Below are 25,492 nucleotides of genomic sequence, written 5' to 3' on the forward strand. Positions count from 1 at the left end.
TTTTTTTTTTGCGGACAGGGTTGCTTCTTTTACTTAGCTGAGATAATTTGTTTAGTGTGGAAAATACAATGTTGACGCCAACACGTTGACCAATATTCTTAAGATTGTGGGAGAGCTTATGGTAGTAAGGGATGACCGCTATCTTTTTTCTTGGGTTCCGTTGTGTCTTCAAGGTCATCGTGGCGGCTCGTGCAGCGTTTTTTTATTTTACTAATCAGGCCTTCAGACACTGACACAAGTAATGTCTGGTGGTACCCAGCATTGCTGAGCCGGTTAATTTGCGAACGAAAACTTTCCTAGGTCATGCGATCCCATGATTTCGTAAGTGCATTTGTGAGGCATGAGTGTGCTATGCTTCTTTTCACAAGGTTTTAATGGGCTGAGTGGAATGGTAACAATGGTTTTTTTGTACGAGGCTCATACAGCCAACACACATGGTCATTGTGGAAATGGAGCCGCAAGTCTAAAAACGAATGCTATTGTTCTCTGGTTCTTCAGGGGGTCTTCATCAAAGGCATAAAACATTCATTAAAACTCCCTAAAATAGGTTGAATGCATGCATACTTTTGTCCAGTACCTTCAAAAATAATTGACAAGTCATCACAAATCCGAAAATCTTAAGAACACTTATGCCTTCTAAAAGATCTGCCAGCATTTTGTCTCGAGCTCCAAGATATAAATCACTTAGAATAGGAGCAATGCACGAACCAATGCCTACTCCTTGTTTCTGCAGGTAGGTAACAGCGTCAAACGTAACATACTTTGACTTAAGGTAAACTTCTAGCAGTTCCAGAAACCCTGCTACGCTAACGCCTACTTCATTTTGCAACGGAAAGACACCACGCCTGTCAATGGCATCCTCAACTGCAGACAAAATCTAACTGTGTGGCAATGAATAAAACAAGTCTTTGATGTCCACAGAGAAGGCTTTTAGACACTTATTCTCATTGCTGCGCAAATATTCAATTACTTAGTCAGAGCTTCGATTAAGACAGGGATCATCATTGCATAGCAGGTTCAGTTTTCCTTGCAGGAACAATGCTAGAGCCTTCTGCCAGGTACCTTTTTCTGAAACTATTACCCACTGCGGCCGCTCTACTTTGTGAATCTTAACAGAAAAGAACATATCCAGGCTCAATGTCTTGTGATTTTGAATGGATTTCAATAAACTGTTGAGTCCTTATTCTCAACAGGGATTGATATCTTCTGCTGACACACAGTCCCGGCAGTCAAAGCACGACGTGAGGTAGGACTGCAAATCCACCCTCCTTATCTGCCGGTAGAACGCATAACTTTTTCTCTGCCAGAAAATTGACAATGCGCTTGATAGGCACTGCTTTCCCGGACGCTGTCGAACACTCGAGGATGTCCACTCTATGGCACACGCAACTGGCACACTCATATTCAGGGGCTAATCTCACCACCTTTCTACGAGTCCCAGCAGCTCAGGTGCCTTTCTGGCAGGCTCCACTGCACACTTGTGCCCGAGCTCCAGAACACGTTGCACGTCGACCGGAAGGACAAAGTATCCAATGGTATGCATCCGGGTGGTGGCTCTTAGTTGCTTAGGAGGTAGACTGGCTCGAAGGTTGGCCAGGGTCAGCTGCCAGATGCCCTCCGTCATCCGGTCGAGCATTCGGCACAATTCATGCCACTTTTTCCAAGCAGTAGATGGTCCGTCACTACGGTGCACATGTACGAACAGGCAGTCCTTGTAGCGACGGGCAAGTTTTTGCCGATGGCCTTTGAACATCTTGAGCAGTCTGGCAATGAACCCAGCTGGAGGCAGGCTCACACCTAGCAGAACCTTCAGTTTTTGGGGTAGGAACCTCTCACGAATACAAAAGGTGAGCAGGTTTGATTGACAGAACGCGTTGATGGCTAAGGCAACCAGCTGAGAAGGGTTGGGGAAGAAACACGTAAAAGGGCCCGTTGTACTAGAAACATAATACAAAAGGGTGCCATGTTGTGCTAGTTGGTGGTTTTCAGATGCAAAGGAAGGAACAGCGCCCATTCTAATCAAGGACGGACAGACTTCTCTGTCTGAAACCTTCTTTGTCGACATCAAAGACTTGTTTTATTCATTGCCACACAGTGGGATTCTGTTTGCAGTTGAGGATGAATTTGACAAGCGCGGTGTCATTCCGTTTGAAAATGAATTGTGCGTTAGCGTAGCAGGGTTTCTGGAACTGCTAGAAGTTTCTCTTAAGTCGACGTATGTTACGCTCGACGCTGTTACTTACCTGCCGAAAAAAAAAGTATGCATTGGGTCGTGCATTGCTCCTCTGCTAAGTGCTTTATGATGATGGTTGGATGTTTATGGCGCAATGCCAGGTGGGGCAAAGAGCGCCAAAACAACAGTCATATATGAGGGGTGAAACCTTAAACACTAAGTAAAGTCACTAAAAATAAAAGTGAAATCACAAAACGACAATGAGCATGGCTGGTGTATAGGGCCAGATTTCATGATGCGTGATAGGAAATGAGGTTTAAAAACTTGACCTTTGACAAATACTCAAACACACGTTTCACAGAAACAATGGCATCGTCACCTAGAAAAAACAATGGATGTAGGGGAATATGTTGTCTGTAGAGTTCTCTGAAGTGTTTGTGTCGTGTTGTGTGAAGTGCCTTGAATGTGATTAGTATGTGCACTAGGGATAGGGCCTCTTCGCACCTGCTGCACTGGGGTCTAGAAGATCCCGTCAGCAGATACGAGTGCGTCGCATGGGTGTGCCCTATTCGCAGCCTACCCAAGGCGACTTCCCTGTGTCTGTTGCGTGAGTCAGCTGTGTACCGTCCCAAGTGTGGCTTTATTACAAGTAGTTTGTTGTCTGTCTGTGCGCCCCAGTGTGTTTGCCATGTTCTGCGCAGGTGTTGTCTTATGTGTGGCTTGAGGTCTGTGTAGGGTACGGTTGTTATGTCTACAGTGTTCCTGAGTGCAGCAGCAGCAGCCCTCTCGTCTGCCAACTCGTTCCCAGCGATCCCAGCGTGTCCTGGAACCCAGCAGAGGAGCAGCTGATGCCTTTTTGCATACACAGACCTGATAGTGTTAAATACAAGATTAACTATGTGGTTTTTGGTGGGTGTATGCGATGACAACACTCAACGAATCTGTGTAGATGATAGACTTCGGAATTTGTTTTTCAAGTATGTGTCGTACAATCAGCAAAATCCCATACGCTTCTGCTGAAAAAATTGTCGTGTGGACGCTCATGGTTCTGGCTGCACTGAAATTCAGACCATGAGCAGCGCAGGAGACCATAGTGGAGGTTTTAGACGCGTCACTGTAAAATTCTGCAAGTGGGTATTTAAACTGCAGAGACAGAAATTGCTGCAGTATTGCAGCTCGCCGTACCCGATTTTTGTCAAGTTTCATAAAAGAAAGGTCGGAGGACAGAGGACGAACTTTCCAAGGAGGTAAAATGTCTTAAAAGGTTGATCTGTACACATCTAAAAACGAAGCGCTCAGATCCGAGGCTCGCTCTCTTACTCTAAGTGAAAAGGGCAGAGGAACGGATGGGCGATTTACAAAAAGAACAAATGTGGATGTGTCGTTAAAACAGGATAAAAAGGATGGTTATTCAGCGATGAAATTTTAAACGCATAAAGTAAGTCCATGTACGTCCGTTGGTTCTCAAGGCTCCACTTATTACACTCGGCATACAGACTCTCGACAGGGCTAGTGCGAAAAGCACCCGACGCAAGCCGTAGCCCCAAGAGTAGCACTGGGTCAAGCATTCGCAACGCTGTTTTAGACGCCGACCTATATACCACACAACCATAGTCTAAACGATACCGAACCAAAGCAGTATAGAGCCGTAGTAGGAATTCTTTCTCGGAACCATACGATTAATGGGAGAGAACCTTAAGGATATTCATTGTTTTCAGACATTTATGTTTAAGTTCCTTAATGTGTGGAATAAATGTGAGTTTCTGGTCAAACACAACACCTAAGAACTTGTGCTCCTTGTTCACAGGAAGCGACACTCCATTAATAGTAATGTCTGGGTCCGGATGGACCCCACGCTTCCTGGAGAACACAAGGCAGGAGCTTTTTACAGGATTCAATTTAAACCCATTCTTGTCTGCCCAGCCGGCAAGCTTCTTGACACCAAGCTGGACTTGACGTTCGCATATTGACATATTACATGATTTGAAAGATATTTGCACGTCGTCTACATACATAAAATAAGAGATTGTTGGTGGCAGCGGCTTTCCAAGAGAGTTCATCTTTACTATGAAGAGAGTGCAACTCAACACGCCACCTTGCGGCACGCCATTTCCTTGGACGTGAACCTTTGAAACTGCACAACCAACTCTTACTCTGAACGTTCTCTCTGACAAATAATTAACAAGGGTGTTCAATATATTACCCGAAACGCCGAATGACCTGAGGTCACTAAGGATCCCATAACGCCAAGCTGTGTCGCCTTCTCGAGGTCGAAAAAGACAGTTAAACAGTACTGATTATGTACGAAGGCATCCTTGATGTATGAGTCAAGTGCAACCAGTTGATCGTTCGTGGATCGCCCCACCCTGGAGCCTGCCTGGCAGCTCTCGAGAAGACCGTCGCACTCGAGGAAGTACACGAGCCTGCGATTTATCATCTTCTCGAAGAGGTTGCACAGGCAGCTCGTCAGGGCTATTGGACGGTAACTTGAGGGGGACGATGGGTCCTTTCCCTCCTTCAAGAAAGCCACTACAATGGCCTCCCTCCAAGAGTGCGGAATGTGCCCCGAAAGCCATATTTTATTATATAGATGTAGAAGTGCTTCAAGTGTGTCTGCGTGTAGATGTTGTATCATTGTATGAGTGATGTGGTCTGGGCCTGGAGCTGAGGTTTTACACGTGCTCAGAGCAGCCCTCAGGTCATGTAGTGAAAACAGGGAGTTGTATGAAGTCTGTGATTTGTTGTTGTCGTGTAGGGACTTCTTTTCACAAGAGGCTTTATGTTTCAGGAAAGTGTTCGTGTAGCACGCTGAACTGGACACGTGTTGGAAGTGTTGTGCGAGTGTGTCAGCCTGGTCTTCCAGTGTGTCCCCTGTTGTACTGACCCAGGGCAGGCTGTGTGTCTGTTCTCCTTTGAGTTTGCGTATACGTGTCCATACCTTGCGTTTGTCTGTGTACGAGTTTATAGATGTTATGAATGAGCGCCAACTATGTCTTTTTGCCTCACGGCGCACACGTTTTCCGAATGCCTTGGCCCGTTTGAACAAGAGGAGGTTCACCGACGTGGGGTACCGACGGAGGATACCCCACGCCTTGTTCTGGGCCTGTCGCGCCCGCCTACAGACCTCAATCCACCACGGCCTCCGCTGGTTGCGCGGGGCACCAGAGGCGTGGGGAATGGTCTTTTGGGCGGCGTCGAAGATGTGCGCTGTGAGGAGTTGTGCAGCTTCATCTACGTGTAGGTGTCTTATAGTTGTGTACTGTAGTTTCGATGTCTCTGTAAATGTGTTCCAGATAGCTCGTGCTTCATGGAACCTATAATGGGAAGATGAACTGGTTGGGCCTTTACCTATGTGTGTAAGTGATGTGGGGAAGTGGTCACTGCCATATGAGTCAGTTCCCACACCCCACTCGAGAAGAGGAAAGAGAACTGCGGAGCCAATAGCCAAGTCAAGACATGAGTATGTGTTGTGTCCTATGTTATGATATGTAGGCTGTTTATTGTTGTAAAGACATGCTCCAGAGGATGTAAGAAACCTCTCTATCAGGCGACCCCGGGCATCCGTACGGGAAGAGCCCCAAAGGGAATTGTGAGCATTGAAGTCGCCTGTTAGAATGTATGCTTCGGGCAGCTGGTCAACCAGCGCCTCGATGTCAGAGCTCGAAAGTGTAACGTCAGGAGGAATGTATATGGAGCATACCGTTATCAACCTATTAAATATTATTAAGCGTATTACTCCAGCCTCAAGGATAGTGTTTAAAGTGACAGGGTGGCATGCTAAGGATTTCCGGACGATTATGGCCACACCGCCAGAAGAGTGTGCGCAGCCATCCCTGTCCTTTCTGAAGACCATGTAACTATTCAAGAAATTTGTGTGCTTGAAATTCAAATGTGTTTCCTGAACACACATTGCACTTGGCTGATTAGCATGCAGTATTTCGTATACATCGTCAAGATTTTCAAGAAGGCCTCTGCAGTTCCATTGTACTACGTTCTCTCTTCCCATTATGAAGTGTTCGGAGCTACTGGACTGTGTTGTTTATGTGTCGTCTTTCGGGCTGTGACTCTCGTCTTTCTTGGTTTGTCGGGAGGCTTTGGCGTCGGGACGCGTTCCTTGCGTTGCACCGCAGACAAGAACGGACCGACGTCCATTTCATCCCCGGATGTCCTCAGAGCGCCTGAGGGATCAGGCTCCTTGGACCGCGAACCCTTTGGAGAGCGCTTTGCCTTGCCCGCAACCACCAAGGGATTCAGGAACGCCTCGGATGCGCAGGCGGTGCGGTGGGGGTGGGAGCTACCGCTGGCTCCCCCAAGTCCATCTCCTCTGCGCCCTCACCTGTGGTTTGGGACGCTGGAGTGGAAGTGGAGGATGCAGCATCGCTTCCACCAGACGTGGTTGCCCCCACAGCCGCTGCTGGCTCAGTGAGCGGTGCGGAGGCGGGTTGGGCTGCCTGAGGCAACCCAGGGGGGGGGGGGGTGGCGGGGACGGGACCAAGTCCGACTCGCGGTACTGGGTCCCCGCTGAAACCAGACGCCGCTCCGCCCCCCGGCGAGCTGCGTCGGCGTACCTCCCCAGAGGGAAAGAGGCAAACCTCTTCCCCGCCTATGGGAAGGTGATGTTTTGAGTGACTTTGATGTTGGTGATTTTCTTTTCTAGTTGAAACTTTTCACATTTTCGAGAGTAGGCGGCATGGGGTTCCTGGCAGTTGGCGCAGTTGAGGGTTGATGATGGACAATTGTCCGATGGGTGATCATGCTGGGTGCACTTTGCGCAGGTCAGACGGCCATGGCAGGAGTTGGTTCCATGCCCAAACCGGTTGCACTTAATGCAGCGGCGCAGGTTCGGAATGTAAGGACTTACGGAGCATCGAATGAAGCCTGCGTTGATAGGTTCAGGAAGTGAGGAGCGGTTGAAGGTCAGGATAATATGTTTGGTGGGGATTATCTTATCATCCCTGCGTATCGTGATGCGGCGCATGGCGGTGACGCCCTGATCCTTTAAACCTTCGAGAAGGTCGACATCGGTCTCGTTTAGGAGGTCTGGCTCAAAGATCACACCCTGCGAGCTATTCAGGCTGCAGTGGGGTGTGTCCCTGATGTCCAGATCGACCATTTTCGTCTGACCAAGGAGTGTGGTTGCCTGCTGCTTGTTTTTTACCTCGACAAGCACTTCACCTGTGCGTTGTTTTTTGGCATTGCAGGTTTTCCCAATTATTCCGTCAAGGTATTTTGTAATCAAAAATACCGATTGTGAAGCAAGTGGGTGGGCTGCGTCAAGAGATTCGATAACAATGAAACGAGAATAGTTGTCTGGCTTGGGGAAGCTCATGCTTGGAAGTGAAACAAGACATCGGTGCGGCCCCTTTTCAGGGACCGATGCCGTTGAGGAGGGGGGTTTGATTTTTCCATACGGCATAGAAAAAAGCAGGGAGACGGGAGTACTTTCTTTTTTGACCTTACCCTGGTAGTCAAAGAGGTCCCGGAGCTCCCTGCCTGGTAGACAGACAGGGAGCCGATCCACCGGAGCTTGACCTGGGCTCCGACGGCCACCGTTTGAGGTTTCTACCCTTCACCTTAAAAACACATCACCACGGTAGGTCGCAGCTTATGTTGGGGGGCTCGGGGTCCGCGGTATCGCCAGTAGCGTCACCAACATTACTCAAGGTGCCCCGTGCGGGGTGCTAAGCGATTTATATCTTGGAGCCCGAGACAAAGTGCTGGTAGATCTTTTAGAAGGCTCAAGTGTGATTAAGATTTTCAGATTTGTTGATGACTTTGTAATTATTTTTGAAGGTAGTGGACAAAAGGATGCATGCATTGAACCTATTTTAGCGAGTTTTAATGAATGTTTTAAGCCTTTGTTTTTAACCCATGAAGAACCAGAGAACAATAGCATTCGTTTTTTAGACTTGCGCCTCCATTTCGACAATGACCATGTGTGCTGGCTGTATGAGCCTCGTGCACAAAACCATTGTTACCATTTCACTCAGCCCATTCAGAAGTTGTAAAAAGAAACATAGCACACTCATGCCTCACAAATGCACTTACGAAATCATGTGATCACATGACCCAATAAAGTTTTCGTTCGCAAATTAACCGGCTCAGCAATGCTGTGTACCACCAGCCATTACGTGTGTCAGTGTCTGAAGGCCTGATTAGTAAAATAAAGAAACGCTACACGAGCCGCCGTGATGACCTTGAAGGCACAACGGAACCGAAGAAAAAATAGCGGTCATCCCTTACTACCATAAGCTCTCCGACAATATTAAGAATATAGGTCAACGTGTTGGCGTCAACGTTTTAAATCCGGCAGCAAAGAAATTATCTCAGCTAAGCAAAAGAAGCAACTCTGTCCGCAAAGAAAAATCTAAGCGTAGTACTAATCATAAGAAAAAAATCACTGAATGCGAAAGCGGCTTTGTGTGCCGGATTCCTATGGCCTGTGGTAAGGAATATAAAGGCCAGACAAGCCGATGCTTGAATGGACGGCTGAAAGAACATGACTACAATGTCCGTCGGGCTTCACAAGGCCACGTGTGGCAGCACGAACGTGACTGCCTGCTCTGTGCTGGTCGAATCTCTGTGTTCGATTACACAACAGTTATCGTTAAAAGCATATACCAGACCACGAGCGAACTTGTTGAAGCTGCAATGATTGAAAGAGCTGGTGATAAATGTGATAGTGTGCGCTCGTTAGCTATCACGCCAAAGGAAATCGCATTCTTGGAGGCCAGAGAAAAGTGGATGTGGCAATAAATTCAGTGACGCAATAACACTTTGACAGGCTGGGCATCCTTCTCTTCTTATCTCTTTGTGCGCTCTTGTTACATTTTCCCCCTGTAAGTGTGCTATTTATTTTGCGCAGCTTGCAATAAAGTCATCAATCGATAGTCAGCGCTTGTGGTGTGTTACTCTGTCCGTCCTTTCTTAGAATATGCGCTGTTCCTTTGTTTGCACCTGAAAACCCCCAACTAGCCCAACAAGAACCCTTTAGGACCACATGCAACGTGTGCTTTTTATAAAGCCTAATAACCATTGAGGGTACACGCTCCGTATTGCTCTAAAATTATACAGATACTGTATATATATATATATATATAAATATAAATATATATATAGGCAGTAAAAGAAAACTTCTCGAGGAGCCAGAAAAAATACGTGAGAAATTGGTAGACGCACGATTAAAAACAAAAACAGTGGTTTACTGACGTTTCGACTGCGGGACCAGTCTTCATATATATATATATATATATATATATATATATATATATATATATATACATATATATCGTAAGCATTGATTGTACGCTTGCTGTAAGCCTATAATTTACTAGTGTAGTTATAAAATATTAGGCTCTGCTGTGTACTCCTGGAGATGTGTTTGGAATTTGTTCATTTGACATCGTCAGAAAATTTGCCAGGCAGACGTCAGCCGGTTTACGTGTAATGGATGACAGCACTATATTGGGTGTAACTTCTACGTAATGATGCATAACGTTGCACGTTTGCTCGCCAAACCGCATTACGGTGCTCCTTTGTCCATTTTTCAAATGCCTACTTCGTGGAAGCCCACGTTTCGATGGCGCTGCGGCAATTGTTTTCGCGATATTTATTGCAGACACTGACGCCTGTGTTGCACACAAAATGACAAGGCAGGAGACAGTTCAAACTACTGCTGATGCTTCTTCAGAATGAGTGGTATTTGCAGAATTAGGCACACTTGTCCTCCTCGCGTGCCGTTGCATGCGCCTGTCAAAATATATTGCCAATCGTCGGACGGAAAGTGCAAAATATTCCTTTGCACCTTTCCAGGCCCCGTTCTGTAGTGTTGTAGTACAAACGCACGTTTTGCTACAGCAGCGCCAATGGTCGGATTCTAAAGTACATAAATTCTCTATTTTTTCTTTACGTTTGTTTTCTGTTTTTGTGTCTTTTATTTCTCCAGCAACAGACATTTTTTTTCGGTGACTACAGCAACATGGCCGCTTTTACGCCTAACAATCCGGAAATTCTTTTTGCATTGTTTAGTTTTGGCTACGTCCCCGAGCACATGTAACCACAAATTTGGCCCCCTTCGCAATTGATTTGAGGCGTAGTCAATCTGAGACGCGCGCTCCTTCTCCCAAATATCTGCGCCGAGATACGCACTCTCTACTCCTGCGTGTCGGCTCCTTGCCTCCTCGCGACTTTCCCCAGACTTCTTGTTTTATCCACTGAACTTTGCTGCTCCGTTTTTTGTTGATTCCAGGCACGGATGAACCTCAAACTAAAACAGTTTTCCTGTTACCAATCACTTCCGTTCGAGTCTAAGGAGAAGGATCACCTTTAAAGCTGGGCGCAGTGAAAGGAGGGCACAAAAACGCACCTTTAGTTGTAATTTGTGAATTAGCCTTATTCCAAAGCCCTCAACTAAACGAAACTTCGAAGGATTGCAGTTTAAAACTATAGGGCCGAAATCCTGCGGGCCGTTTCCCTCTTTGTCATTAGGCGTTTAGTTTATTTGATACAATACGCCAATTTGTTCGATCACGGAAGTAACCAGTCAGATCACATAAGACCGGGGATTTCGACGTTGACATCTTCCTTCTGGTGATCGGGAATGCCAAAGCTAAGCACAAGTACATCAATTCTTTACGCGCATGCCCGAACCTCCCTCGCCGTAAATAAATCCATAAAGATGGCAGGGGAAGAGATACGCCGCGCGTTACGAGCAGTATTTCCTTCTTTGACTTGGGGAGCAGCGAGGGTAGGGAACAGTAGGTTGTAGTGTACGGCCTGCGAAGATGACAATTATTTAATACGCAACTTACAACGTGAGAGAGCTAGATTACAAAAGCCAAGCTTACACGGATATCCCTAAAGTAGTCTTCACCGGCTTGCCGAAATAAGAATCTCGGAAGTCTTTTTATACAGGCACTACAGGACATTTCATCTCAAACCAGAAGAACCTTTACACTTGTATGACTTAAATGTTTTTGATACGCTGTAGAAAATCCTGGTGGTATAGCGGAACGCGGCGATTTCTTTCGCTCCCGTATTATATTCGACACGTGCTTGAAAACTAAGTAGATGAGACCTATACAGCTGTGCTGTAAAATTGAGCTTTTTTCAGCAGTTGTATGATACCAGTTTCTTTGCATGAAGTAATTAACACACTTAGAAAATGCCGTCTTTCTAGATTTCGTGATTATTCTAAAAGACACGTTCTCTCGCGTGGACAGGAAGATTCGCTACATCCTAATATATTTTATTTCTACGCAGCAATTATCACAGGCCCTTTCCAAGCGCTTCTGCTCTAACCTGCTCTTCAAACATATGCTGTGCACAAACACACTACAGCTGCTTTACATTTTCTACTACGGCAATTCTTTACGCAGTGTCTAATTTATTTCAGCGTTCACGTTTATTGAATGGCACTAGAAAATGGAGTCGCAATTCATGTTGTATATATGTTTCTTTATCACGAACGCACTTAGCTTGACGTAGCTCCGGCAGAAATAGATATTCACATACAACCTTGGTTGCAACGTGCGCGTGAATATTTCTAGCTCGCGCCTAATAATACCGTTGCGTCTTAGAAAACTTGCAGTGAGAAAAGCGAATACGTCTACCACACAAAAGAAAACAAATTTCATGATAAATAGTTTTTTTCTCATTTATTAGTAGTACAGTTAAAAAATGTCACTAACGCACTGTTCGTGTTTGTTCATTTTTTGGAAAACATATAAGCGATTTTTCTTGTGCGTACTGAACACGTGTTAAAACATATATATTAAACAAAAAGTAGGGTGGCTGTACAAACTCACCTTCCCCTTTACTCCAAACAGACATGATTCTGTCTGTATTAAGAATTCCGGTCATGTTGTACACATAAGTTCTAAGAGAGTTCCATGTTAATTGGCGAAGAGTCAATGAGAAAAAGCTGTTCGTTGATACATAGTAAATACTGGATAACGTGAGATGCCTTTTTGCTCAAGGCACCTAACAAGAACCACTGAGGCAAATAATATTTTTCTTTTAATATTTTGATTGTTCTGTTGTGCCATATAAACGCAGTTATACCCTTGGACCTCTGTTCGTAATCAGTAAGAACAACATGCGGTGTATTGGGAGTTAGACGAACAAGCCTGTACTGGGCAAGACTATTACAAACATTTATTTTGAATTTTTTTCTGAATTAATAACGACAATACTTGTGTATGTCATTTCTTGGTTATGTTGTTTGTATTTATTTAGTCTTGCTGTCTTTTTTAAACATAACGAAAACAAAATATATTGAAAAAACTGCCTTTACGAGCACCTGAATAGGTTGAAAACAATAAAAATCCTACTAGGGCTGCTTTGAAAAACTTGACACTAATAACTGCATACCACAGTGCAGTAAGAAGACGCCAGAGGAGGCAGACAAGCAAAAGCACCTTCGTGAAACACGATCACAGGATATCAAGGGCATATATATTACGAAAATTTGAATACAATCACCATGCGTAACACGAAACAAAGTTCACCACCTTGACTGATGAATAAAATAATAACACTGTAAAACAGCGAAACGTTTGAGAAAGGCGCGATACGGAGGGATCCAAAGATAGTGACTATAAGTTTGTGCAGAGATAAAAATACAGCGCTTGAGTGCAAGACAGGATAATATCTGGTAAATATTGCAAAAACCTGCTCAAAAGGAATAAGCCCCAGTGAGTACTTTGGATCTGTGAGAGCAGTATTTTTTTAAAATTAGGGATGGTATATTGAATCGATTTTTGATTGTAATACTAGCTCATTTGTGTGAGCAAGCGTTTTTTGTACCTTAATAACGGTTATTTCCTACAAATTTTTGAGATAAAAAAAAATATTTTTGTTTTCCGTAGACGATCATGTACCAATGCGGCTTTTAAATGCAGCGTATATAGGCTGAAAACCAAATGTGAAAAAGAAACATTTCATATCAGCCTATTTTTCACTTTTAATCAAAATTTGATCTATCTTCACAAAGAGTCATTTCCCACACGTATTGGCTTCCCCGAAACCAATATACGATAAATCTAATGTATTTGTCTTATTACAGTTTATTTTACTAATCGAGTCATCTTAGAATTTCAATGCGCACATTACAGGCGGCACGGAGACGCATTGACACCCTTCTTTTATCATGTTGAATGTTCATTCCAACAGAAAAAAATTCCAAATCGATCATCTACCCATACAACGTTTGCTCTGTGCCATGCAATTTTATGCTGCAAAGTAGGAAATATTGCCACCTAAAAGTTTTGGTATCAAGGAATGTATTGTTATGCATTTATGCTTTGTTGTGGAAACTGGACTGTATAAAACCTGCTAACAGGTCTTTCTCGCAAATACTTGAAGTAAGTTGTGAAACAAGTGTTCGCACTATTAGCAAATAATTCTGCAGTGGGGTAAATATTGCAGGCTGCGTTTTTCAAAAGTAAGATTTCAAACAGCGCTAAACTGTAGTTATGTAGTAATCCTATGTATAGATCCTGTCAAGAAACAAATTTGCCGCATTTGGCTAATTTGTTTAACATAAATTTATTTTAGTGCCCTAATACTATTTCCCTGTTTCGAGTTTGTGAAGGTAAAAAAATTGCGGAGGTTAACCTTAACAAGCATTTTTTGCTGAATACGCCTTTCAACCTAATAACTATACTCTAGAATATTGTCAAACATTTTGCTGTTGATTTCAAGTAATTGCAACTCACTCATTATAATCTTTAATTGCCTCGTTATTTGGCAGAACATATATATTGGCTCTTAAAAATATTCATTACTGTAAAATTCGCAAAAGTTACATTTTCGGAAAACTCACAGTTGTTACTGTTGCGGAATAAGATCTTTACTGGAACATTTTTGTGGGATTGTGAACTCTGCTAATTGCAACTCAGCAAGTTATTCTCCCCTGAAGCATGAAACATTTTTGTGCAAGATGGCTCGGTTATAAAGATACTACCCCAAAAAAATTGCCCTTTCATCTTATCATAGCAGAACAAGCACTAATTTATTTGCGGTATTGAGAATACACTATCTCTGAATAGAATGATTGATTTACCTGCGTGATCGTTGTCGTGCACTGTTTTGTGCAATTGAGTAAACGGATCATTAAAATTTTTACATGTCCTAAACCAGTTTACAAAATGCGCCTCAAAAATTTGCAAATCTGAGTGAAAGTTCAATTTTTAGGTTACAGTTCACAGAAAAAAACGCAAGACGTTTCTTAAAACCAGTTATTCTTTTATAACGTTTTGAAAGGTGCAATAACTGACCGCCGCTCAATTTGGCCTGGGAAGTGCACCGTTGCATATGAACGTAAATGTGCCTTAAGAACGTAAATGTGCCTTAGTATACCAACAGCATAAAAAAACATGAAACAAATTTTCTTTATTATAAAATGTGAGAAAACTTCCGCCACCTTTTAGCACGATTTTTAAGTGCTCCTTTAGATCTTAGCAAGGTATTGAGAGGTAGACTGAGCATGGTAGACGTACATTATATTCTGTATAATTAAAATTATTCAAAAAATACCTAAATTGGTAGTAACAACTGCATAGGAACCCGAATGCTAACATCGTCTTAATACATGGCAGACATTTCTAAATCCCACTCATATGGCGATATTGCCTCAAGCTTGAGCAATCGCACTTAATGATGATTATTGTTTTTTATGGCGCAAGGCCGACTAAGGGCAAAGAGAGCCAAAGAAAAACTTTTCTATTAGGACGAAGTAATAGCAAACGTTAAACATCTAACTAAAAACAAACGTGACATGCCTTTAGAAACATTGTAGATAGCTGGTGTAAAGAACCAATTGTCAACATGCATGGTAAGTAATCAGGTGTAAAAACTGGACATCGCTAATGAACTAAAAGTATGTTATGGGTAATTATGTGGTCGTCCCCTAAAGAGTATGATGGGTGTAGTGGAATGTGTTTTCTGTATTGTCAAAAGTGTTTGTGTCCTAGTGTTTCTAGTGCCTTGCAATGCATGAGGATGTGTATCACTGATAGGCCATCGCCACACCTGTTACACAGAGGTGTTGCAGATCCAGTGAGCAGGTGGGAGTGTGTTGCATGTGTGTGCCCTATCGACTTCTGTGTATCTATTGCGTATGTCAGTGGTGTATCCCCCCAAGTGTAGATTTATTACGTGTAACTTGTCTGTCTGTGCACTCCAGCGTATTTGCCATTTTTTTTGCGAAATTGTTTTGTGATGTGTCGCTTGATATCGGTATAGGGTAATGCTCTTATGTCTTCTCTATTCAAGAGTAGCAGCGGCGGCCATTTGATCCGCGGCATCGTTCCCAGCTGTACCACAGTGGCCGGGGACCCAACAAAGCACCAGTCAAATTTTCGGCATAAACAGACATAACGGCATTGAACGCAGGATTGAGTACGTGATTTTAAGACATTGGAGACGAAAATTCACGCACAACGCTTGGGGAATGTGTATAGATACTGGATTTTTGACAGTGACTACGAAAGGTATGATGAACCAGAAGTATGCCATAAGCCTGTGCCATAAAGATACTAGTATTACTATTCAGAGTTTTAGTGACATTTAAGCCCAGTCCATGTGGAGCGCAGGACACAGCGTAGGCAGTTTTTAGGCGTCTGTATAAAATTTAGAACGCTGATACTTCTCCTGCAGATTGAAGAAATGCTTCAGGATTGTACATCTCGATACTCGGGTTTTCGCTGTGTGTGCAAAGCTGTCTCGAATGAAACAGGGCGGGGTGCCATGGTGCTGTTATATCTGTTACAGAAGTTTGAATGGTATCTAAAAAGGACACAACAAGCTCTGATGCTTCCTCTCTAACTTTGTAAGAGAAGGGCGCAAAGAACGACGGTCTATTTAGCAGGAGTTCTGTTATCAATGTGTTGTAAACAGTCACCTAAAAGGATGGTGTGGCAAGGATGAAATTTTAAAGCATAAAGGAGATCTGTTTAAGCTGGCTGACGTTGTAGGCTCTATTACACTCCACATAGAGGGTTTCGACCGCGCTAGTGCGGGAGGCGCCGCATGCAAGGCGAAGCCCCAGATGAAGAACTGGGTCCAGCATTTTAGGGATAGTTTACTGGCTGGCCCATAAGTAGCACTTCCATGGTACAATCGTGACCTTATTAGGCTAGTAAAACACGTAAAAAAGTTGTTTTCCAGCACCCCATGAAGTGTGTGAGAGAACCTTGAGTATAGTCGTAGCCTTTAAGCATTCCTGTATAATTTGTTTGATATCTGGGATGGATGCGACCTTTCGTCAAGGACAACACCTAGAAACTTCTGTTCATTTCTGACTGCAATTCAGACACAATTCAGTTTGATGTCTTGATCCGGCCGAATGCAATGCCTTTTCGCAAACAAACACAAGTAAACGTTTATGGAATAAATGTAAAACCGTTGAGATTTTCCAGACAGCTAGCCTGTTAACACAGCTTGACTTGGCGCTCGCAGATGGACAGATGAAAAGAATTAAAGGATAATTGTACATTGTGTGAACAGACTGAAGAGGATGTCCTTGGTGGCAAGGCCTGTCTGAGTGAATTCATTTGTGCAATAAACAGAGTGTAACTTCCTTACAGAGTGTCATTTCCCTGCACGTGCAAGAATAAAAAGAGTGCCATTCCCCTGCACATGAACCATAGAGAGTGCACATACCACTCTTACACGAAAGGCTCTTTCAGACAGGCAAGCGTGTTTATCATGTTACCCGACGTGGCCAAGGACTTCAGGTCGCTGAGAATGCCGTAGCGTCCGCGGTATTGTACGCTCTTTCCAGATCAATGAATACCATCATACAGTATTGCTTGTGGAGGAAAGCATCTTTTATATATGAATCTAATACAACGCGTTGATCGTTGGTAGATTGCCCCCCCCCCCCCCGAAGCCTGCCTGGCAGCTCTCGAGAAGACCGTTGTACTCAAATAAGTACACGAGTCTCCAGTTTATCATCTTCTCAAAGAGCTTACACACGCAGCTTGTCTGGGCAATGGGGCGATAACTTCATGGGGGAAAATGGTCCTTCCCTTCCTTCAAAAAAGACACTACGATGGCGTCCCTTCACGACTGTGGAAGCTGCCCCGAAAGCCGGAATTTGTTGCAGAATTGAAGTAGTGATTCAAGTGTGTGTGCATGTACGTTTTGTATTATCGTGTATGTCATGTTGTCTGCCCCTGGAGCGGAAGGTTTACATGTGTTCAGAGCAGCTTTCAGCTCATGAATCGAAACCATGGAATTGTACGAAGCGTGTGGCCTATTGTTTTCACGCAAGGACTTCTTTTCACAGGACATTTTGTGCTTCCTGAATGTGTTTGTGTGGTGTGCTGAACTGGCATGTGTTGGAAGCGTCGTGCCAGTGGATTATCCTTGCCTTCCAGTGTGTCCCCAGTTGTACTACCCAGAGGCAGGCTGTGTGTTTGATGCAAATTGACTTTTTGTATATGTGTTCAGAAGTTGTGAGTGTCGGTGTATGAATTTATGGATGTGAGGAAGCTGCTCCAACTCTCCGTTTTCGCCTCATTGTGCACGGGCTCCCAAGTACTTTCGCCCGTTTGAAGATCGATTTATCCGACGTGGGATACAGAAAAAGGACACTCTATGCCTTGTTCTATGCCTTTTGTGCTCGTCAGTAGTCGTCGTTCACCCCGGACCTCCTTGGGTTGCGCGTGCACCGGATATCGGTGGAATGGACTTTCCGGCGGCGTCGAGAATGTGTGCCCTGAGTGGGTGGGCAGCTTCTTTCATGTGTAGGTGCGTAATGGATGTGTGATGTGGTTGGTATGTTTCTGTAAATGTACTCCACTTTGCTCGAGATTCATTGAACCTTTTATGGGACGGGTAACATTTCGGGCCACAACCTAAGAGGGTTAAAGTGGTTGGGAAGGGGTCACCACCATATAGGTTAGTGCCAACGTCCCACTAAGAGATGGAAAGACGACTGCAAAACCAATATCGAAGTCGAGGTGGGAGTAAGTATTGTGTCCTATGTTATGGTGTGTGGGCTTGTTTTTGGTAAATAACCATGCTCCTGAAGATGTCACAAATTTCTGAATGAGGCCACTACGGGAATCGTGCGGAAAGAGCCCCAAACTGGATTATGTGCATTGAGGTCCCCTATGAGAAAGAAGGGCTCGGGAATCTGATCTAGAAGGCCCTCGAAGTCAGGGCTCAAAAGCTGGAAGTCAGAGGAGATGTAGAGAGAGCATGTTGTTATCAAGCTGATAAATATCATCGTGCGGATGGCTACAGCCTCAAGGACAGTGTTCGAAGAAAGAGGGTGGCATGCTAATAATTTCTGGGCGACAATGGCCCCACCGCCCGAAGAGTTTGTGCAGCCAACCCTTTCCTTTCTGAATACCATGTACCCATTTTAAAAATTCATTTAAATTGAGGTGCGTTTCTTGGAAACACATGACGCTTGGCAGAATAACATGTTGCATCCCGTACACATCGCAAAGATGTTTACGTATGCTTCTGGAGCTCTACTAAATGATGTTTTTAGTTCCCATTATTTGCCTTTAAGAATAACAAGAGTGTGTGCATCTATGTGTATGTTCATGTGTTGTTTTGGAAGCTGGTATGCGGGGATTATGATTTTTAGGCCTTTCTGTAAGCTTGGATGTCGGAGGCCGATTCTTGCGGTGTATAGCAGGCAGGAACGGTGCGTCATCCATCTCCTCGTCAGATGTCAGGCGCTTGTCTCTAGACTTGGCACCCCCTCGGCTGCCCTTCGTTTGACCCACCCCCGCCAAGGCCGTCAGGAGCGCCATAGGTGCAGCGGGGGTGGGAGCCGATGCGGGGCCCCCAGTGTAAATCCCATCTTCACCGTTCAACGTACTGGAGGATGCGGAGGCTGGGGCAGAAGCGGCATCGGTTCCGACGGGAGCGGTTGGCACCAGAACCACTGCTGCCTCAGCAAGCTGTGTTTGGACGGGTTGGGCTGCTTTAGGCAACCCAGCGGTGCCAGGTGAAAGACCAGGTCAGACTGGCTGAATTGGGCGCTTGTGGAAACGAGACGCTGCTACACCCATGGGTAGCTGCGTCAGCATACCTCCACACGGGGAAAGAGGCCAACCTCTTCCGCGCCTCTGGGAAGGAGATATTCTCAGTCACCTTGATGTTCATGATATTTTTTTGTACTTGAAATGTTTCACATTTTCGGGAGTATGCCACATGCGGCCCCCGGCCGTTCTCCCTAGATAGAGTGCTAGATGGACAATTGTCACTCGCACGATCTGGCGCACTACATTTTGTACAGGTTTCTCGGCCACGGCAACAGTTTGTACCGTGCCCGAACCACTGGAATATAACAGCGTCGTGGGTTCGGGATGTAGGGACGGATGGAGCACCGGATAAAACGTGCATTTATGTGTGCGGGAGTGGTGAGCTGTCAAAGTCAAGATGATGTGCTCGGTGGGAATCTCCTTGTCGTCTCTGCAGATGGTGTAGCGCCTCACGGCAGTGACGCCCCGATCCTTCAAGCCTTCAAGGAGTTTGAATTCGTTTCATTCAGCAGATTTGGCTAAGAAATCCCCCTGAGAGCTGTTCAAGCTCCAGTGGGGTGTCACCCCGATGTCCAGATCATCCATTTGAGTTTGAGTTAGGAGCTTTGTGGCCTGCTGCTTGTCGGTTTCTGCAACAAAGACTTTAGCAGTCCATAGTTTTTCCCTTATTTGATTTCACAATTATGCCCTCAAGATATTTTGCAATCAAGAGCACTAATTTTGTTGGCAGAGAGGGCTGTATCACGAGATTTTATCTCAAGAAATCTAGAGTAATTTTCCGGTTCAGGAAAGGTTAAGGATGGCAATGGGGGAAGAAATACTTCGGTGCGGCCCTTTGCACCAACCGATCCCCTTTGGGGGGTTTAGAAAATACCATATAGCATAGTATAAAAGCACGGCATGGGAATATTTTAGTAGCAGCCCGGAATGTCAGCTGCTGAAGGAGGCGAGAAAGCTGACGTAGGGCTGGTTTGATGTTTCGAGACAAAAAATGCTTATTTTCCAAAGATGCGTACGGCGAGAGCGTCCCCCCACCAGGGAAAGAAGGGGAACCCCCGCGTCCTTCAAAAGAGACAGGAAAAAAGGACCCTGAAGCCAGAAGACGGCAACGGTGCAAGGACTAATCCCAGAAGTCGGCCGGGCAACAAGTTATGCCTTCACCGACGGCGACCGTTGAAGAGAGCGCGTGAATGACCCCAGTAATAAGCTTTCGGCCACGTCGCCAAACGCGCCTCCACAAAAGCGGACTGTGGTCGGCAGACCGGAGAGAAAGGAAAAACCCCGCTTCGCGGGAGCCGCTTGTGCTGAGTGCCGAGCGTCTTCCGCTACAGAGGCACCCCATACATTCTGGAGCTTTTAAAGAAAGGCAGCAGCACCGGATGAATGTCGAAAGATCAGAGTCAACTGGTTATCACAGAAAACGTACGTGAGAGGCTGAATGAGCAGAATCCTCAATATGAGCGGGCTTGGCGCGGTCGACGGCGACGACTTCTTGTTTGCTACGCACTTGTATTGTGATGGTCTTGTTATTACGTCCCAAAACTTTGAAACGGCCGTCTTACGCGGAGTGAGGGGTGGCTTAGTTGCGTCGTGTCGCAGAAACACATTTGTACCTTAGTCCATGTCGGGAAAAGTGAAAACCTTTCTGCTGCAAGCGATGCGAGGTGCTGTTGTCTTAAGCTGCGCAAGCCATGCGCGCAGCTTCTCAACGTTGTCGGAGGCTGCATGGGAGGAAGGTGTCGGGTCGGAGACGAATTCTTCCAGGAGGCGCACTGCCAGCCGAACACCATTTCCGCTGCGCTAAAGCCGAGGTCTTCCTTTACCGTTGAGCGTAGGCCAAGAAGAATGAGCGGGAGCTTTTCCACCCACTGCTGGCGATCGAGTTTCGCTGTAAGTGCAGCTTTGACTTGCCTATACAGGCGCTCCACCAATCCGCTCCTGGCGGGTTGGGAGGCGGTTGTATGCAGCAGCCTCGTTCGAGGAGGTTCGAAAGCGTGGGAAAGCGGTTGCTCTGGAACAGCCGTCTCCGGTCAGTTGTTATGCGGGCGGGCAGCCAAAGCGGGACACCCATGTCTGAATAAAGGCCTGCGTGACGGTCTCAGCTGATATGTCCGCAATTGGTATAGCTTTGGGACATCGGCTGTATCTATCGATGCATGTGATCAGTTACCTGAAACCTTAGCAGGGTGGTAGCGGTCCCACCAGGTCGAGATGAACGTTATCAAACGGCGACTTAGGAGCCCTAAATTCCTGTACTGCAGCCCGCGTACGGGGAGTCACCTTCGCTTGCTGACAGGTTTCACATGTCCGAGCCCGACGTCACTTCGTCCGTGTTGACGATGGGCAAAACAAAGCGTTCTGTTATAAGCCGCTGGGTGGCACGGACACCTGGGTGCTGATGGATTGCAAAGTGTTGAATACCACTCGGCGACAATACAGTGGGACGAAATGTCATGGGGTGCCTGCGAGTTATCGCAGGTTGTTGTGCCCTGGACGTAGGAAAGCGCCACCTCCGGAAGTACAAGGGACGATTCCCCAACTTTGAGTCTCGTCAACTCAGTGTCCTCGCGCTGAGCCGCGGCCAAGAGGACAGCCAACGTTTCATCCCCAATCGATGTTTATTTTCTTAATTGGGGCAGGTTGCCGTCATTGCCTTTACTTGGCACAGCTAAGGCTGCTGGCCACTCCACAAGCGCTTTGCCCTTACAGAAGTTGCCTGTGAGATTACGTTTAACCCTGCAAGGAGGACACCCTATTTTTCATCCCCAATCGATGTTTATTTTCCTAATTGGGGGCAGGTTGCCGTCACTGCCTTTACTTGGCACAGCTAAGGCTGCTGGCCACTCGACAAGCGTTTTGCCCTTACAGAAGTTGCCTGTGAGACTACGTTTAACCGTGCAAGGAGGACACCCAACTTTTCATCCCCAATCGATGTTTATTTTCTTAATTGGGGGCAGGTTGCCGTCATTGCCTTTACTTGGCACAGCTAAGGCTGCTGGCCACTCCACAAACGCTTTGCCCTTACGGAAGTTGCCTGTGAGACTACGTTTAACCGTGCAAGGAGGACACCCAACTTTTCATCCCCAATCAATGTTTATTTTCTTAATTGGAGGCAGGTTGCCGTCACTGCCTTTACTTGGCACCGCTAGGGCTGCTGGCCACTCCACAAGCGCTTTGCCCTTACGGAAGTTGCCTGTGAGGCTACGTTTAACCCTGCAAGGAGGACACCCAAATTTTCATCCCCAATCAATGTTTATTTTCTTAATTGGGGGCAGGTTGCCGTCACTGCCTTTACTTGGCACCGCTAGGGCTGCTGGCCACTCCACAAGCGCTTTGCCCTTACGGAAGTTGCCTGTGAGGCTACGTTTAACCCTGCAAGGAGGACACCCAAATTTTCATCCCCAATCAATGTTTATTTTCTTAATTGGGGGCAGGTTGCCGTCATTGCCTTTACTTGGCACCGCTAAGGCTGCTGGCCACTCCACAAGCGCTTTGCCCTTACGGAAGTGGCCTGTGAGACTACGGTTAACCGTGCAAGTAGGACACCCAACTTTTTATCCCCAATCTATGTTTATTTTCCTAATTGGGGGCAGGTTGCCGTCACTGCATTTACTTGGCACCGCTAAGGCTGCTGGCCACTCCACAAGTGCTTTGCCCTTACAGAAGTTGCCTGTGAGATTACGTTTACCCGTGAAAAGAGGACACCCAACTTTTCATCCCCAATCGATGTTTATTTTCTTAATTGGGGGCAGGCTGCCGTCACTGCCTTTACTTGGCACAGCTAAGGCTGCTGGCCACTCCAAAAGCGCTTTGCCATTACGGAAGTTGCCTGTGAGACTACGTTTAACCGTGCAAGGAGGACACCCAGCTTTTCATCCCCAATCGATGTTTATTTTCTTATTTGGGAGCAGGTTGCCGTCATTGCCTTTACTTGGCACCGCTAAGGCTGCTGGCCACTCCACAAGCGCTTTGCCCTTACGGAAGTTGCCTGTGAGACTACGGTTAACCGTGCAAGTAGGACACCCAACTTTTTATCCCCAATCTATGTTTATTTTCCTAATTGGGGGCAGGTTGCCGTCATTGCATTTATTTGGCACCGCTAAGGCTGCTGGCCACTCCACAAGCGCTTTGCCCTTACGGAAGTTGCCTGTGAGACTACGGTTAACCGTGCATGTAGGACACCCAACTTTTTATCCCCAATCTATGTTTATTTTTCTAATTGGGGGCAGGTTGCCGTCATTGCATTTATTTGGCACCGCTAAGGCTGCTGGCTACTCCACAAGCGCTTTGCCCTTACGGAAGTTGCCTGTGAGACTACGTTTACTCGTGCAAGGAGGACACCCACCTTTTCATCCCCAATCGATGTTTATTTTCTTATTTGGGAGCAGGTTGCTGTCATTGCCTTTACTTGGCACCGCTAAGGCTGCTGGCCACTCCACAAGCGCTTTGCCCTTACGGAAGTTGCCTGTGAGACTACGGTTAACCGTGCAAGTAGGACACCCAACTTTTTATCCCCAATCTATGTTTATTTTCCTAATTGGGGGCAGGTTGCCGTCATTGCCTTTACTTGGCACAGCTAAGGCTGCTGGCCACTCCACAAGCGCTTTGCCCTTACGGAAGTTGCCTGTGAGACTACGGTTAACCGTGCAAGTAGGACACCCAACTTTTTATCCCCAATCTATGTTTATTTTCCTAATTGGGGGCAGGTTGCCGTCACTGCCTTTACTTGGCACAGCTAAGGCTGCTGGCCACTCCAAAAGCGCTTTGCCCTTACGGAAGTTGCCTGTGAGACTACGTTTAACCGTGCAAGGAGGACACCCAACTTTTCATCCCCAATCGATGTTTATTTTCTTAATTGGGGGCAGGTTGCCGTCATTGCCTTTACTTGGCACCGCTAGGGCAGCTGGCCACTCCACAAGCGCTTTGCCCTTACGGAAGTTGCCTGTGAGGCTACGTTTAACCCTGCAAGGAGGACACCCAACTTTTCATCCCCAATCGATGTTTATTTTCTTAATTGGGGGCAGGTTGCCGTCACTGCCTTTACTTGGCACCGCTAGGGCAGCTGGCCACTCCACAAGCGCTTTGCCCTTACGGAAGTTGCCTGTGAGGCTACGTTTAACCCTGCAAGGAGGACACCCAACTTTTCATCCCCAATCGATGTTTATTTTCTTAATTGGGGGCAGGTTGCCGTCACTGCCTTTACTTGGCACAGCTAAGGCTGCTGGCCACTCCACAAGCGCTTTGCCCTTACGGAAGTTGCCTGTGAGGCTACGTTTAACCCTGCAAGGAGGACACCCGACTTTTCATCCCCAATCGATGTTTATTTTCTTAATTGGGGGCAGGTTGCCGTCACTGCCTTTACTTGGCACAGCTAGGGCTGCTGGCCACTCCACAAGCGCTTTGCCCTTACGGAAGTTGCCTGTGAGGCTACGTTTAACCCTGCAAGGAGGACACCCAGCTTTTCATCCCCAATCGATGTTTATTTTCTTAATTGGGGGCAGGTTGCCGTCATTGCCTTTACTTGGCACAGCTAGGGCTGCTGGCCACTCCACAAGCGCTTTGCCCTTACGGAAGTTGCCTGTGAGGCTACGTTTAACCCTGCAAGTAGGACACCCAACTTTTCATCCCCAATCGATGTTTATTTTCTTAATTGGGGGCAGGTTGCCGTCACTGCCTTTACTTGGCACAGCTAAGGCTGCTGGCCACTCCACAAGCGCTTTGCCCTTACGGAAGTTGCCTGTGAGGCTACGTTTAACCCTGCAAGGAGGACACCCAACTTTTCATCCCCAATCGATGTTTATTTTCTTAATTGGGGGCAGGTTGCCGTCACTGCCTTTACTTGGCACCGCTAGGGCTGCTGGCCACTCCACAAGCGCTTTGCCCTTACGGAAGTTGCCTGTGAGGCTACGTTTAACCCTGCAAGGAGGACACCCAACTTTTCATCCCCAATCGATGTTTATTTTCTTAATTGGGGGCAGGTTGCCGTCATTGCCTTTACTTGGCACCGCTAGGGCAGCTGGCCACTCCACAAGCGCTTTGCCCTTACGGAAGTTGCCTGTGAGGCTACGTTTAACCCTGCAAGGAGGACACCCAACTTTTCATCCCCAATCGATGTTTATTTTCTTAATTGGGGGCAGGTTGCCGTCACTGCCTTTACTTGGCACCGCTAGGGCAGCTGGCCACTCCACAAGCGCTTTGCCCTTACGGAAGTTGCCTGTGAGGCTACGTTTAACCCTGCAAGGAGGACAGCCAACGTTTCATCCCCAATCGATGTTTATTTTCTTAATTGGGGCAGGTTGCCGTCATTGCC

General features: G+C 46.2%; 1 long non-coding RNA gene across 1 annotated transcript in view; it reads right to left on the bottom strand.

Moving 5' to 3' along the window:
• The window catches only part of LOC144141924 (uncharacterized), a 69,551-nt gene that overhangs the window by 15,788 nt on the left and 28,271 nt on the right, over window positions 1–25,492 (bottom strand). The window contains exon 3 of the long non-coding RNA XR_013316750.1: window positions 11,980–12,050. This is a non-coding gene — a long non-coding RNA (uncharacterized LOC144141924). The remainder of the gene's footprint in view (window positions 1–11,979; window positions 12,051–25,492) is intronic.

This window comes from Haemaphysalis longicornis, unplaced genomic scaffold, assembly GCF_048455015.1.
Source record: "Haemaphysalis longicornis isolate Haplotype H1 unplaced genomic scaffold, Haemaphysalis longicornis Haplotype H1 scaffold_6, whole genome shotgun sequence".
NCBI lineage: Eukaryota > Metazoa > Arthropoda > Arachnida > Ixodida > Ixodidae > Haemaphysalis > Haemaphysalis longicornis.